This window comes from Cannabis sativa, chromosome 2 (genome assembly GCF_029168945.1).
Source record: "Cannabis sativa cultivar Pink pepper isolate KNU-18-1 chromosome 2, ASM2916894v1, whole genome shotgun sequence".
Lineage (NCBI taxonomy): Eukaryota > Viridiplantae > Streptophyta > Magnoliopsida > Rosales > Cannabaceae > Cannabis > Cannabis sativa.
In genome coordinates this window covers 29,417,774-29,433,565 of record NC_083602.1, presented here as the reverse complement: position 1 = coordinate 29,433,565, position 15,792 = coordinate 29,417,774, and the positions used below count along the sequence as shown (strand labels likewise).

The 15,792-nt window shown below is 32.2% G+C and overlaps 1 non-coding gene across 1 annotated transcript; it reads left to right on the top strand.

The window, feature by feature from the left end:
* The first annotated feature begins 4,494 nt into the window (after positions 1-4,494).
* On the top strand, positions 4,495-4,601 carry LOC115702078 (small nucleolar RNA R71). Its single transcript, XR_004008794.2, has one exon. It is a non-coding gene; the product is annotated as a small nucleolar RNA R71 (small nucleolar RNA).
* The last annotated feature ends 11,191 nt before the right edge of the window (positions 4,602-15,792 follow it).

Below are 15,792 nucleotides of genomic sequence, written 5' to 3'. Positions count from 1 at the left end.
GAATTGCGTGAAATCGAAGAAAATACTAATTTAATCTAAGTTAATAAAACTCTAACCTAATTCCGAAAATGGTGAGGTTTTTGGTAACAAAATAAAATAAAGTGTTTAAACGATAAAAATGACAGTAATAGATATTTTCAGAAATATTTTGGGATATTATTAAGGGTTCAGAATCCACTTAAGTGTATATAAAAATATTTATGTTTATATTGATTCTCATAATTTAATCAGTAATCAAACCAATTATTTTCTAATAAAAAAATAGATTTTCCTTCGCTTTAAAATTATAACTTCTAAGCATTAAATGTGAAACAATTTAATGTAAATACAAAAAATCAAAGAATATTATTTTTAATAAAATATGGAACCAAGCATAAATAATTTCTAACTATCAAAAATACTTGATATTAAAGATGAAAGAAATTATTTTAAGAAGCGAAAATCATAAGCATATATTGTACTGAGAATCAAAATAAAAATAAATACTTAATTAAATACACTAGGTTTCATCGTCCACCTTAATAATAAGGGAACTTAGAAACCCATAAGAAAATTAACTAAGAAAAGCGGTAAACTAACTGAGCGTTTTCTCTGGATTTTTCTGTCTAAAACTCTGAAACTGTAACTGAATTCTAAAAACCTAAGCTTCTATTTATAGAAGGGTAAAAGGACTAATACGCAATTAAACTTATTACAAATTGCATGTGGGTAAAAATGTAAATACAAAAAATTATAACCGGAGTGCCACGTGTCAAGCTCGGATTGGTGGCTTTGGTGTGCAACTTGACACGTGGCAAGAGGAGAGAAAGCCACCTTTTGGCTGATGGGGCTCGGTCCAAACGAAGGCCAGCCGCGTGGCTGGCGAGTGGAGCAAACGAAAGGCCCACATGGGCCGGTGCATGCCACGCGCGCGTGGAGGAGGCAGAGGAGGGCCAAAGGGAGCTGCTGCTCCTGTTGCTTTTGCCGAGCCAATGGGCGATCGCCACGTGGCGCTGATGTCGGCAGGGGAAGAAGAAGAGGGCCAATAGGGCTTTTGTCCTTTTGTGCTCTCTTTTGGGCTTCAAAAATACCAATTTTATAGCTTTGGCCTTTATTTTTGTCATTTTTTTTATTTCTTTTCTTTTCTTTTAATAATGCTATTATTATTTTTTTTTTCAATCAAACACAAACAACATTAAATCCAAACAAAATATTTTCAACATGAAATATATCATAATAATTTTAATGAAAATATTTATTTAAAATCTAATTAATTTGTATTTCTTTAAATAAAAACAATGCATTTTCTTAACTTTTTATTTCTTTTTCTCTATTATGCCATAAATACTAATTATTATTTATAAACAAAGATAAAATTAATCTTTAATAAATTATTTTCAATATAAAAATATATTGTATTAATTTCATGAAAATATTATAAAGAATTAATTTTATTTTGTATTTTTACACTATAAAATATGTAGTATTTTAGCATTTAACACAACCCCCAACTAGCTTATTGCTAGTCCCTAGCAATTCAAGCGGATAACAAAATATTACCAAGATGAACAAATCAAAACAAACTCTGACTAATCGAAACAAAATAAAATATTGGTGTAACTCTAGAAAATACTATATAAAAAATTACAATAGATATAATTCCAGATTTTGTGTGTGTGCTTCAAATGATATTATTTGCTTTAATTCATAACACAGATAATATCAAAAAAAATCTTTAAAGTAAAAAGTCTCAACTCCAAATCCTCACAGGTATTGAAATATTTGAAAAGAGGAAGGGTTGTCACTCTTGGAGTTGGAAAGGTATATTAATTTACGCTCAAATGGATAAAGATTTTTAGGACGAACAATGTAAACAACTATTGACCAATAGATAGGCTAACCAAAAATATTTTGAAATTCAAATGACAAGTTAACTTTCGGGATTTCATTAAATTACCTAGAGCCAAAATAAAGAAATAAACAACGATTTTTTTTTTTTTTTTTTTTTTTTTTTTTTGTATTTGGTGACTAAAAAAAATAAACTGTAGTAAAGTCTCTTTTGATTGATGATGATGTATTATTTTTCTTCTATATATATATATTATATATGCATATATATTTTTACCGATATATATATATTTTTTACTTTGCTAAATGATTAAAACTAAGATATTGCTCTCTATATGATATATATGTATTTTTTTTAAGGGCAATATCCACAATAATTATTTATCGTAGCAAAATTTTCTTTGGTATATTTTAAATTTTGACCAAGCTACGCTGATAGAGAAATGTTGCTCTTGTTTGATTTTTTTTTTATATATATTTATATATATATAGTATGTAAGATATTGCTCTTTATATGATATATATGTATTTATTTTTTTTAAGGGCAATATCCACAATATATATCTTTACTCTTTTTTCTCCTTTTTTTTTTTTTTTTTTTTTTTTACAAGAGGCAACATGTGATAAGAAAATATAAAGATAATAAATTTACATTAGGCTCAATTCTAAAAAAAATATCCCTCTAGTAATTGTCATATTTTCAAATTTCAAAAAATTTCGATTTTACCAATTCAGAAGATCAATATATGTTCAAAAAGTCGTTTTCTCAATTCTCACTTCTCACGAAAAATGAAAGCTTTTAACTTAAGATTTTTCTCAATTAAATGTGTTAAAAACAATCAAATCATATGTTTGGTTTGTGCAATTTTTACTGGAATTACTATCTAAGTAACTAAATATAGTATAAACTAGTCTAACACAATATTTATTTATTCACATAATTAGCAGCAGAATTTGACTAAAACTTTTCAAAAAGGTAAGAAATTTATCGAACTTAACGCAAGAATATACTCAGTACCCCCAACTAAAATGAGACAGTGTCCTCAATGTCTAAATATGTATATGATAAGAACATGATATGAGAACTGAAAAAAAAAACAGAGAATATGCACAGTGATAGATGTTGATTTTCTAAAAAACAAATGACAGAAAATAAACTAAAATACTGAAAAATAAAGAAAGCAATTAAAGATAGGACCAGTAGTGACAGAATTCACTAACCTTAGTAAATCGAGTTGTGAAAGAGCGTTTCCTCCACTTCAGGTGGTGTTAATTCTAAAAATGGTTTCAACCTTTTATCATTGACTTTGAATACATTACCAAATTTAGAATTTTCAATTTCAACAGCTCCGTAAAACAGTACGAACAGAAAATGGACCAGTCCATTTAGAACGTAACTTACCGGGATCAAAAGGAATGTCCCAATTAGGAGGTCGAAATAACTTTTGTGGTCTAGGGAGTGATTGTGATTCTCTAGGAATTTTCATAGATCGATCTGCTAACTTTTTCGGAACATTGGTGTTTCTTTTTGCAGTACACAGATCTTTTAAAAAATTTGAGTACGCAGGTATTTGCTTAATGACATCTAAGAAAGGGATATTTATATTTACTTGCTTGAATACCTCTAAGATGTCACCATACTGACTACCTCTTTTGATTGGGACCAATCTCTGTGGGAATGGAGCTTTTGGAATGAACGACAAAGTTTGACTCATTTTTTCAACCGAGTCTTTGGAATGTGAGCTTTCAGGCTGACTCTTTTCATTTTCTTTTAACGAGTCAGTGTTCATTTTAGCATCAGGTTGAGATATGTAATCAGGTTTTTCAATAATTTTTCCAGACCTAAGGATAGAAATTGAATTAGCTTCTTCAATAGGTCTAAATGTACTTACCTCGTACTGACTCTTCAGATTAGGAATGGGTTGACTGGGAAGTGTTCCCTTTTCCCTTTCAGCTACAACAGTAGCAAGTTGACCAATTTGTGTCTCAAGCCTTAACATGGATTGAGAACTTGTGTGTAAATCTTGTTGGGTGGTTTGCATGAACTGTTGTAGGGTATCCTCTAAAGATGGTTTTCTTTGTTGTTGAGGATATGGCATATTATGTTGGGCATGACTCTGATTGGGTGAGTTGTATTGGTGCCCTTGGTTCATTGGAGGCTGGTTCTGTCTCCAAGAAAAATTTGGATGATTTCTCCAATTTGGATTGTCGGACTGAGCAAATGGGCTATCAAATGAATTCCCATAAGTTTGAAGAGCATTCACATCTTCAAAAAATGCCTCTTGGTAGATAGGCAATGATGGACAAGACTGGGTAGTATGACTTGTACTATAACATAGAGAACAAAATTCATTCCTATGGATAGGAGTATTCATGGATTGACTTAATGACATAGCTTCAACTCTCCTAGTTAGATTTGCTAATGATGTTTTCATATCTACGTCATCTTTGACATCGTAAATTCCACTTCTCTTAGGTGTGTTGGAAGCTTTCGATCTAGCATCTTGGCAATTCCACTGTTGAGAATTTACAGAAAGATTCTCAAGAGACTCCCAAGCCTCATCCCCTCTAAATTGCAAAAAATTTCCAGTGTGCATTGATTGTACCATTTGTCGGTTTGAAGGAGATAATCCATCATAAAAGTATTTTACCAATCTCCATTTCTCAAAACCATGGTGTGGACATTTTAGCAATAAATCTTTAAATCTTTCCCAACATTCATAAAATTCTTCGTGATCTTTCTGATAAAATTCGGAGATTTCTCTCCTAATATTATCCGTTTTAGACATTGGAAAAAATTTGGACAAAAATTTATTAACTAATTCATCCCAATTAGAAATAGATCGAGCTGGGAGTGAATTTAACCAGGCTTTAGACTTATCTTTTAATGAGAATGGAAAAAGTCTAAGCCTAACAGATTCATCAGAAAAATTTTAAAATCTAAATGTAGAGCAAATTTCTAAAAAATCTTTCACATGCATGTATGGATCCTCTTTACCTAACCCATAAAAAGATGGCAAAAGTTGAATTATGGAAGGTTTCAGTTCAAAATGTGTAGCATTTGTTTCAAGAAAAATAATGCATGATGGTGGATTAGCATAAATGGGAGAAAAATGATCAATAAGAGTTTTTTCTTCCACATTTACTTGATTTGGTTCCATGATGTCAGAATTTTCACTTTTAATTTCAACCCACAATAATTTTCTTTTTACCAAACGATTTTTAGAATTTCGTTCCCAGCGAATCATACACCAAGTATCACAAAAATTAAAATAACATGAAAAAATTAGGAGGCGGTGCCTACCATATAATTGCGTAAATAAAGACTGAATTTAAAATATAGCGGGAAATAAATAATATGTATATATTTGACAGAAATATAAATACTAATATTAATATATGTGTAGAAATAAAGACAGAATTTAAAATATAGCGGGAAATAAATAATATGTATATATTTAACTGAAATATAAATATTAATATTAATTATAATTTATAATATATACTTTATTATATATAATTATAATAATAATATACTTTTCTTTTTTCTTAATAGTTAAGTAATATATATAATAATAAATAATATATAATAATATATTAATATTATATATAATAAATTTTATATATATATCAGTTTACGTAAAACGTAAACTAATAATAATAATAATAATAATAATAATAATAATAATAATAATAATAACTTTATATATATATGTTTTACTTCGTTATTAAGAAACGTAATATATAATATATATAATATAATAACTAGTAGAAGAATTATACCAACCTGAATTAAAGTAGTTTTTCTTCTTGCAGTTCCCCGACAACGGCGCCAAAAACTTGTTGTATACCAAAATGGTACGTTTTACATTTATCAACTCGCAAGCGCACGAATCTTTATTGTAGTATGGAGATTGTGAAGAACGAGGTCGAACCCATGGGAATTGCGTGAAATCGAAGAAAATACTAATTTAATCTAAGTTAATAAAACTCTAACCTAATTCCGAAAATGGTGAGGTTTTTGGTAACAAAATAAAATAAAGTGTTTAAACGATAAAAATGACAGTAATAGATATTTTCAGAAATATTTTGGGATATTATTAAGGGTTCAGAATCCACTTAAGTGTATATAAAAATATTTATGTTTATATTGATTCTCATAATTTAATCAGCAATCAAACCAATTATTTTCTAATAAAAAAATAGATTTTCCTTCGCTTTAAAATTATAACTTCTAAGCATTAAATGTGAAACAAATATTGTAAATACAAAAAATCAAAGAATATTATTTTTAATAAAATATGGAACCAAGCATAAATAATTTCTAACTATCAAAAATACTTGATATTAAAGATGAAAGAAATTATTTTAAGAATCGAAAATCATAAGCATATATTGTACTGAGAATCAAAATAAAAATAAATACTTAATTAAATACACTAGGTTTCATCGTCCACCTTAATAATAAGGGAACTTAGAAACCCATAAGAAAATTAACTAAGAAAAGCGGTAAACTAACTGAGCGTTTTCTCTGGATTTTTCTGTCTGAAACTCTGAAACTGTAACTGAATTCTAAAAACCTAAGCTTCTATTTATAGAAGGGTAAAAGGACTAATACGCAATTAAACTTATTACAAATTGCATGTGGGTAAAAATGTAAATACAAAAAATTATAACCGGAGTGCCACGTGTCAAGCTCGGATTGGTGGCTTTGGTGTGCAACTTGACACGTGGCAAGAGGAGAGAAAGCTGTTAACTCAAACTTTTCGATCTCCTTGTTTTGATGATTAGCAAATATTTGATTATTATTTGTTACTAATGATTTATTGATTTTGTAGCAAATTTAAAAGAGAAAATAAATATTTTGGTATTTTTACCAAACTTTTAAAAGCAACACTAAATGGACTCAACAAGAATATCAAGAGCAAAAGATTCATCAAGGGATCAACAACTCAAGACCCTATTCAAAAGAGGTCTTCAAAATCCCAAAGTCAAAAAGTCAACCCGAAAGTCAAAGTCAAAGTCAAAGTCAAGGTCAACTCTCGGGAAAAATCAACTTGGGATCAAAAACATGCAAATCAAGCTAGGAGGCTCATCTACATCAAGACTACTCAAAATTAAATGGTATAAATCTAATTTAGTCTTGTTAAAGTGATTTGCATAGCACACTAAGTTTTTATAAATTTGAATTTTGGCCCATTCACTAACTTGTGCAACAAGTTTTCTCACACGATAGTTCAAAAAATTTTTTGATTGAATTTCTAAATCACATTTTGTTTAACTAAGAGAACAAAGTTGGAATTTCTGAAATCGGATAATCGAGTAAGAAGTTATGCGCGTTTAAGTCCCGAAAAGTGGCATTTTTGCCTTTGGTCGACCATCCGGAATTAGGTTGTGGCAAGATGGGATTGTAATCAATCCGGAATTCCGGTTCCCATCCGGACTTCCGGTTCATGGCTGACCCCACCTCGGGAAACGTGCTAACGGCTATAAACGGCTAGTTTTTCATCAAACACTATATAAACTCGATTTTTCTTTCAAAAAATAAGTTGGTTGAGCATTTATTACATATATCTAACCTATCTAAGTGAGATTAAGGAGCTTCTAAGTTTGAAATCCAAACCAACACATTTCACACACTTTGAGCCAAAATTTGATTTTATTCATCTTAAGTGTGCTTGCTTTTCACTCTAGGTTTCCATTGTATCATCATATTTCTAGAGTGATTTTAGCTTGTATATCGAAACACATTTCCATATTGTGATTGAGGTGAGGTTGTATAGGTTTTGTAAACAACCCGGAAATAGTGAGATTGGCACTTTAACAATCCGAGAAAGAGGTTAATAGACCTCGGGGGTGCGAAACTATTGTAAGAGGTTTGGAAATACCTTGGTGAAAATTTCCGAGTAAGGGTTAGTCGAAGCCGTTAACTTGGCTCGATATTGGAACTCAAAGCTAGGTCCATAGCTTTGAAGACCAAGGACGTAGGTGGCATAGTTCTACCGAACCTTGTAAAAATCGAGAGTTTGCATTTTCTAATCCTTAAACTCTTTACTTTACAAGTTTAATTATTTGTCTTAATATATTGATTGCCATACTACTTGCTTTTACTTGATTAATTGACTAATTGCATAATTTAGTGTTAAAAGTTTTAATTTTCCGAAATTAGTTTAAATTTCCAATTCACCCCCCCCTCTTGGAAACATATCTTGGGCTAACAATTGGTATCAGAGCAAGGGCTCAAATTATTTGATTAGATTTCACAATCTAGAGCATGGCGTTTCCAAGTAATTCACAAAATAACATGTTAGAAGGTTTTAGCACAAATAGAGCACCATACTTCAATGGAGTAGATTTTCCTTATTGGAAAATTAGAATGGAAACTTACCTTCAATCTATTGACTATGATTTGTGGCATATTGTGTCTAGTGGTCCTTATGTTGCTAAACATGTCATAAATGGTGTTGAAGTAATTAAGACTTATGAAGCATATGATGAAAATGATAAGAAAATGCTTTTCTAAAAATGCTAAAGCTAAATATGCTCGTATATGTGGTTTGGATAGAGATATTTTTAAAAATATTGAACAAGCCTCTAAAGCTTATGATATGTGGAAAATGCTTGAAGTTACTCATCAAGGAACTAGTGCTATGAAGGAAACTAAAATTCAAATTTATTCCACTCAATATGAGAACTTTAAGATGAAATCGGATGAAACCATTGCTTAATATGTATACTCGCTTCACTACAATTACTAATGGTTTGAACTCTCTTGGCAAGGTACTTACTCAAAAGGATATGGTGACCAAGATTTTGAGAAGTCTCACCAAGGCTTATCAAGGAAAGGTGGTTGCCATTCAAGAAGCCAAGGATCTCTCAACACTTCCCTTGGAAGAACTAATTGGCTCACTCATGAACCATGAAATTTTCATGAGTGCTCGAAAGAAGAGGAAGTTGAGAAGAAAAGAAGACTATTGCATTCAAGTCTTCCTCCTCCCATGCCATTAGTGAAGAAGATGAGGAAAGTCTATGTAGTGACATGGAGGACTTGGCACTCTTCTCTAAGAAATACAAAAAGTTCATGAAATTCAAAAAGAACTTTGGGAAGAGGCCACTGAAAGAGGAGTGACTCAAAAGAAAGAAAAAGCAAAGATGATCCACCAATTTGCTTTGAGTGCAAGAAGCCGGACATATGAAGATGGATTGTCCAATGAGAAAGAAGAACAAATACAAAGGAAGGGCAATGTTGGCGGATTGGCTCAATAGTGACGAAGAGGACTCCGAAGAAGAAGGAAAGAATGAAGTGGCAAACATGTGCATGATGGCACTTGATGATGGGGTAAGCATTTCTAACCAAAATGATTGTGATAGTGAAAATGATGATGATAACTTAGATATGTCATATGATGAGTTGTCTAATTCATTTAAGGAACTATTTGATGATTTTGGTAAATTGCTTGTTAAAAACCAAACCCTTAGAGAGAAGACCAACATGCTTTTAAAAGAAATTGAGATTTTGAAAATAAATGAAAAAGAACTTATAGCTAAATCTCAATGTGCTACATGTGCTTCACATAAGAAAGAAATTATTGATTTGAAAGCCCATGTGAGAAGCCTAAAAAATGACATATACACCTTCACTAGAGGTAAGGAAGGCTATGATCTCATGGTGGGAAACCAATCATGTGGTTTTTCAAAAAATGGTATTGGTTATGATCCTAGTAAGAAACAAAAATTTTTGAGAAACTTTTTTGTGAAATCATCTAGTCTACCTCACTTTACATGCACATATTGTAACCGAGATGGTCATACTATTTCCTATTGTCATGTAAAGAAATTTGCATATCTAGGCAAGACTAAATGGGTACCAAAGGGTTCTAGAACTAACATGAATGGACCCAAAGTTATATGGGTACCAAAAGCCAACAAATGAACTTGTTTTTGTAGGAATCAACAAGAAAGAGCCAAAGCTTATGGTTCTTGGATAGTGGATGTTCAAAGCATATGACCAGGTGATCCATCAAGATTTTCAAGCTTCAAAAGCAAGGAAAGTGGCTTTGTCACTTTTGGAGACAATTCAAAAGGAAAAATCTTGGGCATTGGTGATATCGGTAACATATACTCTCCATGTATTAAAAATGTGCTTCTTGTTGATAATCTTAAACATAACTTGCTTAGTATTAGTCAATTATGTGATATAGGTTTTCGTGTTGTGTTTGAATCCTCGAAAATGCTCTATTGAAAATGTTTCAACCAATGAAGTTATTTTCCTTGGAGTAAGGAAGGATAATGTGTATGTTATTGATGTTGATTCTTTTGATAGTAAAAATAAATGTTTAACCGTTATGAATGATAATTCTTGGTTGTGGCATAGAAGATTAGGACATGCTAGTATGGATTCTATTTCAAAATTGGTTAGAAAGGATCTCGTTATTGGTTTGCCATCTATTAGTTTGTTAAATATAAACTTTGTGATGCATGCCAATTTGGAAAACAAATTAAAACATCTTTTCATTCCAAGAAAGAAATTTCAACTACTAGAACCTTTGCAATTGCTTCATATTGATTTATTTGGTCCTTCTAGAATTGCTAGTCTTGGTGGTAAATACTATGCTTTTGTAATTGTTGATGATTTTTCAAGATTTACTTGGGTTATTTTCTTGACTCTTAAAAGTGATGTTTTGGAAAACTTTGTCAAATTTTGTAAAAATGTGCAAAATGAAAAAGGATATTCTATTACCTCCGTTAGGAGTGACCATGGTGGTGAGTTTGACAATGATGCCTTAGAATTGTTTTGTGATGATCATGGTTTTAACCATAACTTTCGGCACCAAGAACTCCACAACAAAATGGAGTTGTCGAAAGGAAGAATAGAACAATTCAAGAAATGGCTAGGTCAATGCTAAATGAAATTTCATTACCAAAATATTTTTGGGCCGAGGCCGTCAATACTTCTTGTTATATTTTGAATCGTGTTTTCATTAGGCCCAACATGAATAAAACCCCTTATGAGCTTTGGAAAGGAAGAAAACCCAACATTGGCTATTTTAAAGTTTTTGGATGCAAATGTTACATTTTAAACACCAAGGACAACCTTGGAAAATTTGATGCTAAATCCGATGTTGGAATTTTTATAGGGTATTCAACACATAGTAAAGCTTATAGAATTTATAACAAAAGAACTAATGTTGTTGAAGAATCTATTCATGTTGCATTTGATGAGACTAACCCGCCTACGAGCAAAAGTTTAGATGATGATGTTGTAGGTTTGGGAGATGAAGTTCAAAATCTCGAAATAGGAGAGACTTCCAATGCTCCTTCACAAACTCCCAAAGAGGAACCACCGTGGAAAAGGAAAATGAAAGCCAAGGTATGAACTCTAACCTTCCACATGAGTGGAAATTCAAAAGTGCTCATCCTATAGACCAAATTCTAGGTGATCCTTCTCAAGGTGTCACTACTAGAAACTCCCTTAGAAACTTGTGTAATTTCATTGCTTTTATTTCTCAAATTGAACCAAAGAATTTTAAAGAGGCCGAAGTTGATGAATTTTGGCTTCTAGCTATGCAAGAAGAAATAAATCAATTTATAAGAAATAATGTTTGGGAGTTAGTTCCAAGACCGTCACATCAATCGGTGATTGGAACAAAATGGGTCTATAGAAATAAGGTAGATGAGCATGGGGTCATTGTGCGTAACAAGGCTAGATTAGTGGCCCAAGGTTACAATCAAGAAGAAGGAATTGATTATGAGGAAACCTTTGCCCCGGTAGCAAGACTTGAGTCCATTAGAATGTTGTTAGCTTTTGCATGCCACAAGAATTTTATCTTGTATCAAATGGATGTAAAAAGCGCATTCTTAAATGGGTACATTATGGAAGAGGTTTATGTCTCTCAACCACCCGGTTTTCAAAATCATAAATACCCTAACCATGTTTACAAATTGAAAAAGGCTTTATATGGTTTAAAGCAAGCTCCTAGAGCTTGGTATGAAAGATTAAGCACTTTTCTTATTTCAAATGGTTTTTCAATGGGAAAAGCGGATAATACACTTTTTATAAAAAGAAAATCCAAAGACATTATTATAGTACAAATTTATGTTGATGATATTATCTTTGGTGCTACTAATGATGCTCTTTGTGAAGAATTTTCTAAGTGTATGCATAGTGAGTTTGAGATGAGCATGATGGGAGAACTCAACTTTTTCTTGGACTTCAAATCAAGCAACAAAAGGATGGCATATTCATAGGTCAAACTAAGTACATCAAGGATCTTCTTCAAAAGTTTGACTTGGCAAATGCAAAGTCCATGAATACACCCATGAGCACATCCATAAAGATGGACAAAGATGAAAGCGGTAAGAATTTAGACATCACCAAGTATCGAGGTATGATTGGCTCTTTATTATATTTAACCGCTAGTAGACCGGATATTTTGTTTAGTGTTGGTCTTTGTGCTAGGTACCAATCTTGTCCTAAAGAATCCCACTTAAGTGCCGTTAAAAGAATATTTAGATACTTGATAGGCACAATGAATCTAGGACTTTGGTACCCCAAGAACTCAAACTTTGAAATAGTTAGCTACTCGGATGCCGACTTTGCCGGTTGTAAGACGGATAGAAAAAGTACTAGTGGAACTTGTCACTTTTTAGGAAATTCCTTAGTGTCATGGTTTAGCAAGAAACAAAACTCGGTAGCTCTATCCACAACCGAAGCCGAATATATAGCCGCGGGTAGTTGTTGTGCACAAATACTTTGGATGAAACAAACTCTTAAGGATTTTGATATTGATTTTGAATGTACACCCATAAAGTGTGATAACACTAGTGCCATTAACCTCTCTAAGAATCCAATATTGCATTCTAGAGCCAAGCATATTGACATAAGGCACCACTTCCTTAGAGATCATATCCAAAGAGGTGATATTATGCTAGACTTTGTAAGCACCGAATTCCAACTAGCGGATATATTCACCAAGCCTCTTAGTGATGAGAGATTTAGTTTCATTAGAAGAGAGCTAGGCATGACCAACTTAAATGAAATATAAGGTTTGCTAGCTATGAAAAATTTCATATCTCTTTACTTACTTATTTATGCATAATTGTTCCAAATATGATATTAATGAGATTTATATGCATAGATGAGAAAATTTATTGATACTTGACCTATATGAACTCTCCTTGTTGAAAAACTTAAAATTATAGGTCAAAATGTGGATTTTTGGTGAACTTTGGACTTGTTTTTAAACAAGTGACCATGTGAATTTTTGCATATTTGATTTTCTTATGTGTCTATATGCTTGAATATGTGAAATAGAGTGTATTTAGTATGCCTATAGGTTTGCCTTGATTGAAATTTGCATGAAACAAATTTTTGGTACCTCACTTGTTGATTTTTTAGATTTTTAGGCCTAAAAGAGTGTTTTTCGCCAAACTCTCTCATTTTTCAACATTTTTCGATTCCGTAAGTTTGTACACCTCACATTTTATTTTATAAAACTGCTGGAAAAAGAATTTTTCAATTTCGTTGCATAAAACTCATTTTTGGTACGGTTCTAGTTTTCTTGGCAATTTTCGAAAAACTTACCGTAAATCGTCATTTTTCATTATTTTTCAGATTTTCTTGTTTGAGCAATTTTGTTTTATCATATTATAGGTATTAGAATTGGTTTGGGGTCATTTGGGTAAAAATTGGATTTTTTAGCACATTTTTAGGAACCTTTTTTCTTGATCTGTACCAGGAACCCAGGTTGTACCATACTGAGTCGGATGGCACGGGATCGGCAAAGCGATTTCGTCTTTTTTCATGCGATTTTTTCCTTTTTAAACCCTACCACCGAATTTTTCCTCCCCCATTCAGATATTTCAACCCTAATACAGCGGCCACTCTTTTCTTTTCTCTAAAATTCTCTCTTTCAAAGCCTCATTCTCATCTTCCAAATAATTTAAAAAAAAAAAAGAAGTGTGTTCTTCAATGGCTTCCTCCTCAAGAGCTCCCAAGAAAATGGCTAGTGCAATTCAACAAAGGGAAATAAGGGCAAAAGCAAGGCAAGAGCCCACTCTCTTCAATGATGAAGATCCATGACAAGTTTGTCGATGATTTCTCCAGGAAAATTCTCAAAGGTAAAATTTGTGATCTCCCTAGCCTTGATTGTGTTGATTTTAGTCATCATTTTGATACCCTAGGATGGACATCTTTTATTCAAATTAACACTCCATTGTATCCTAGGCTAGTTCAAGGTTTTTATGCTTGTATTAAACCTACATTACAACCTTTAGGTGTTAGAGGAACCCTTAGAGGAGTAGCTTTTGAACTCAATGTAGCATCTCTTAATGACATGTTAGGAGCACCTAATGGTGGCATATTACTTGAACCCAAACTTTCTCTCAAAAATGATGCCATTTTTAACTTTGATGAGTGTTCTAGGAATATTTGTGGTGATGGCCCTTTTATTATGAGACCAAAAGACAACTCACTTTAGAGGCTAAAATCCTCCACAAATTTATTGTTGCAAATCTTGCTCACTAGAAGTGGCCACCAAGATGAGATCAATTCCATTGATCAATTACTCATGCATCTCATTATAGCCAAAACCACACCCATCAACCTAGGCTATCTTATTTTAAAATTCATACTTGATGTGGACAAGCCTAATATGATTAAGGCACTTCCCTTTGGTTTTCTTCTTAGCTACCTTTTTCCTCTCTTAGGAATTCCTACCCTACATGAAAAGAAAAATGATCCTACCTCTAGTGACATTCTAGGATCCAAAACTTTCAAGGCTATGGGTTACAAATTCCTTAACAATGAATGGGTGTTCACACCCAAAAGAGGGCAAAGAATGCAAATTGATTTGGAGAGTGATGATGAAGAAATCAATTTGCCCGCAAGTGAAAGTGAAGAAGAAGAAGAAGAAGAAGAAGAAGACATGCCTCCTCAAGCTCCTCCCATGCCTACTTTTCCCCAATTCAACCTTGAGGAAGCTTTCACTCGTCTTCACACTTCGGTTGACAACCAATTTCAAACCTTGCGAAATGATCTCAACTCACAATTCTCCAACCTCAACAATGACATCAACACCATGAGGAGTGACATGGTGCATGGGTTTGCTAATGTGCAAGAGGAGATGGCACAATGGAGGGCATACATGGATCGCTTTGGCCCCCCACCAAACTAGTTCTTGCATTATTTTTTTTTTTTTGGCTTATTTAGTTTCCTTTTATTTATTTTTTTTTGGTTGTGTGCAAAGGCTTAATGCCTTTTGACTTTGTGTTAGTTATTTTTTTTGTTGTTTGTTTGGTGTGTTGAATGTTATTTTGGATGTTATGTTTTTTTTTATGCATTGGCATGTTGCTTTGTTTTTACTTTTTATCATTTTTTTTCTCTTTTCTTTTATTTTTTTTGTGAATTCCTTGCCACCCTTTTTGATGAATCAAAAGGGGGAGAACAACTATTGATTATTTTTTTTGGCATCACCTCAAATTTTTTTTTGGTATCTAATCCTTTATCATAAGTAAAAATTGAGGGGGAGTTTACAACTTCATGCAAGGTAAAATTAAAAGGTAAATTTTTTTTTTCTTGCATACATTAAGGGGGAGCTAATCCAACTTACTTAAATTTTTTTTTCCTTTCCCTTTAAAAATAATCAAATATTTGATATCATCAAAAAGGGGGAGATTGTTAACTCAAACTTTTCGATCTCCTTGTTTTGATGATTAGCAAATATTTGATTATTATTTGTTACTAATGATTTATTGATTTTGTAGCAAATTTAAAAGAGAAAATAAATATTTTGGTATTTTTACCAAACTTTTAAAAGCAACACTAAATGGACTCAACAAGAATATCAAGAGCAAAAGATTCATCAAGGGATCAACAACTCAAGACCCTATTCAAAAGAGGTCTTCAAAATCCCAAAGTCAAAAAGTCAACCCGAAAGTCAAAGTCAAAGTCAAAGTCAAGGTCAA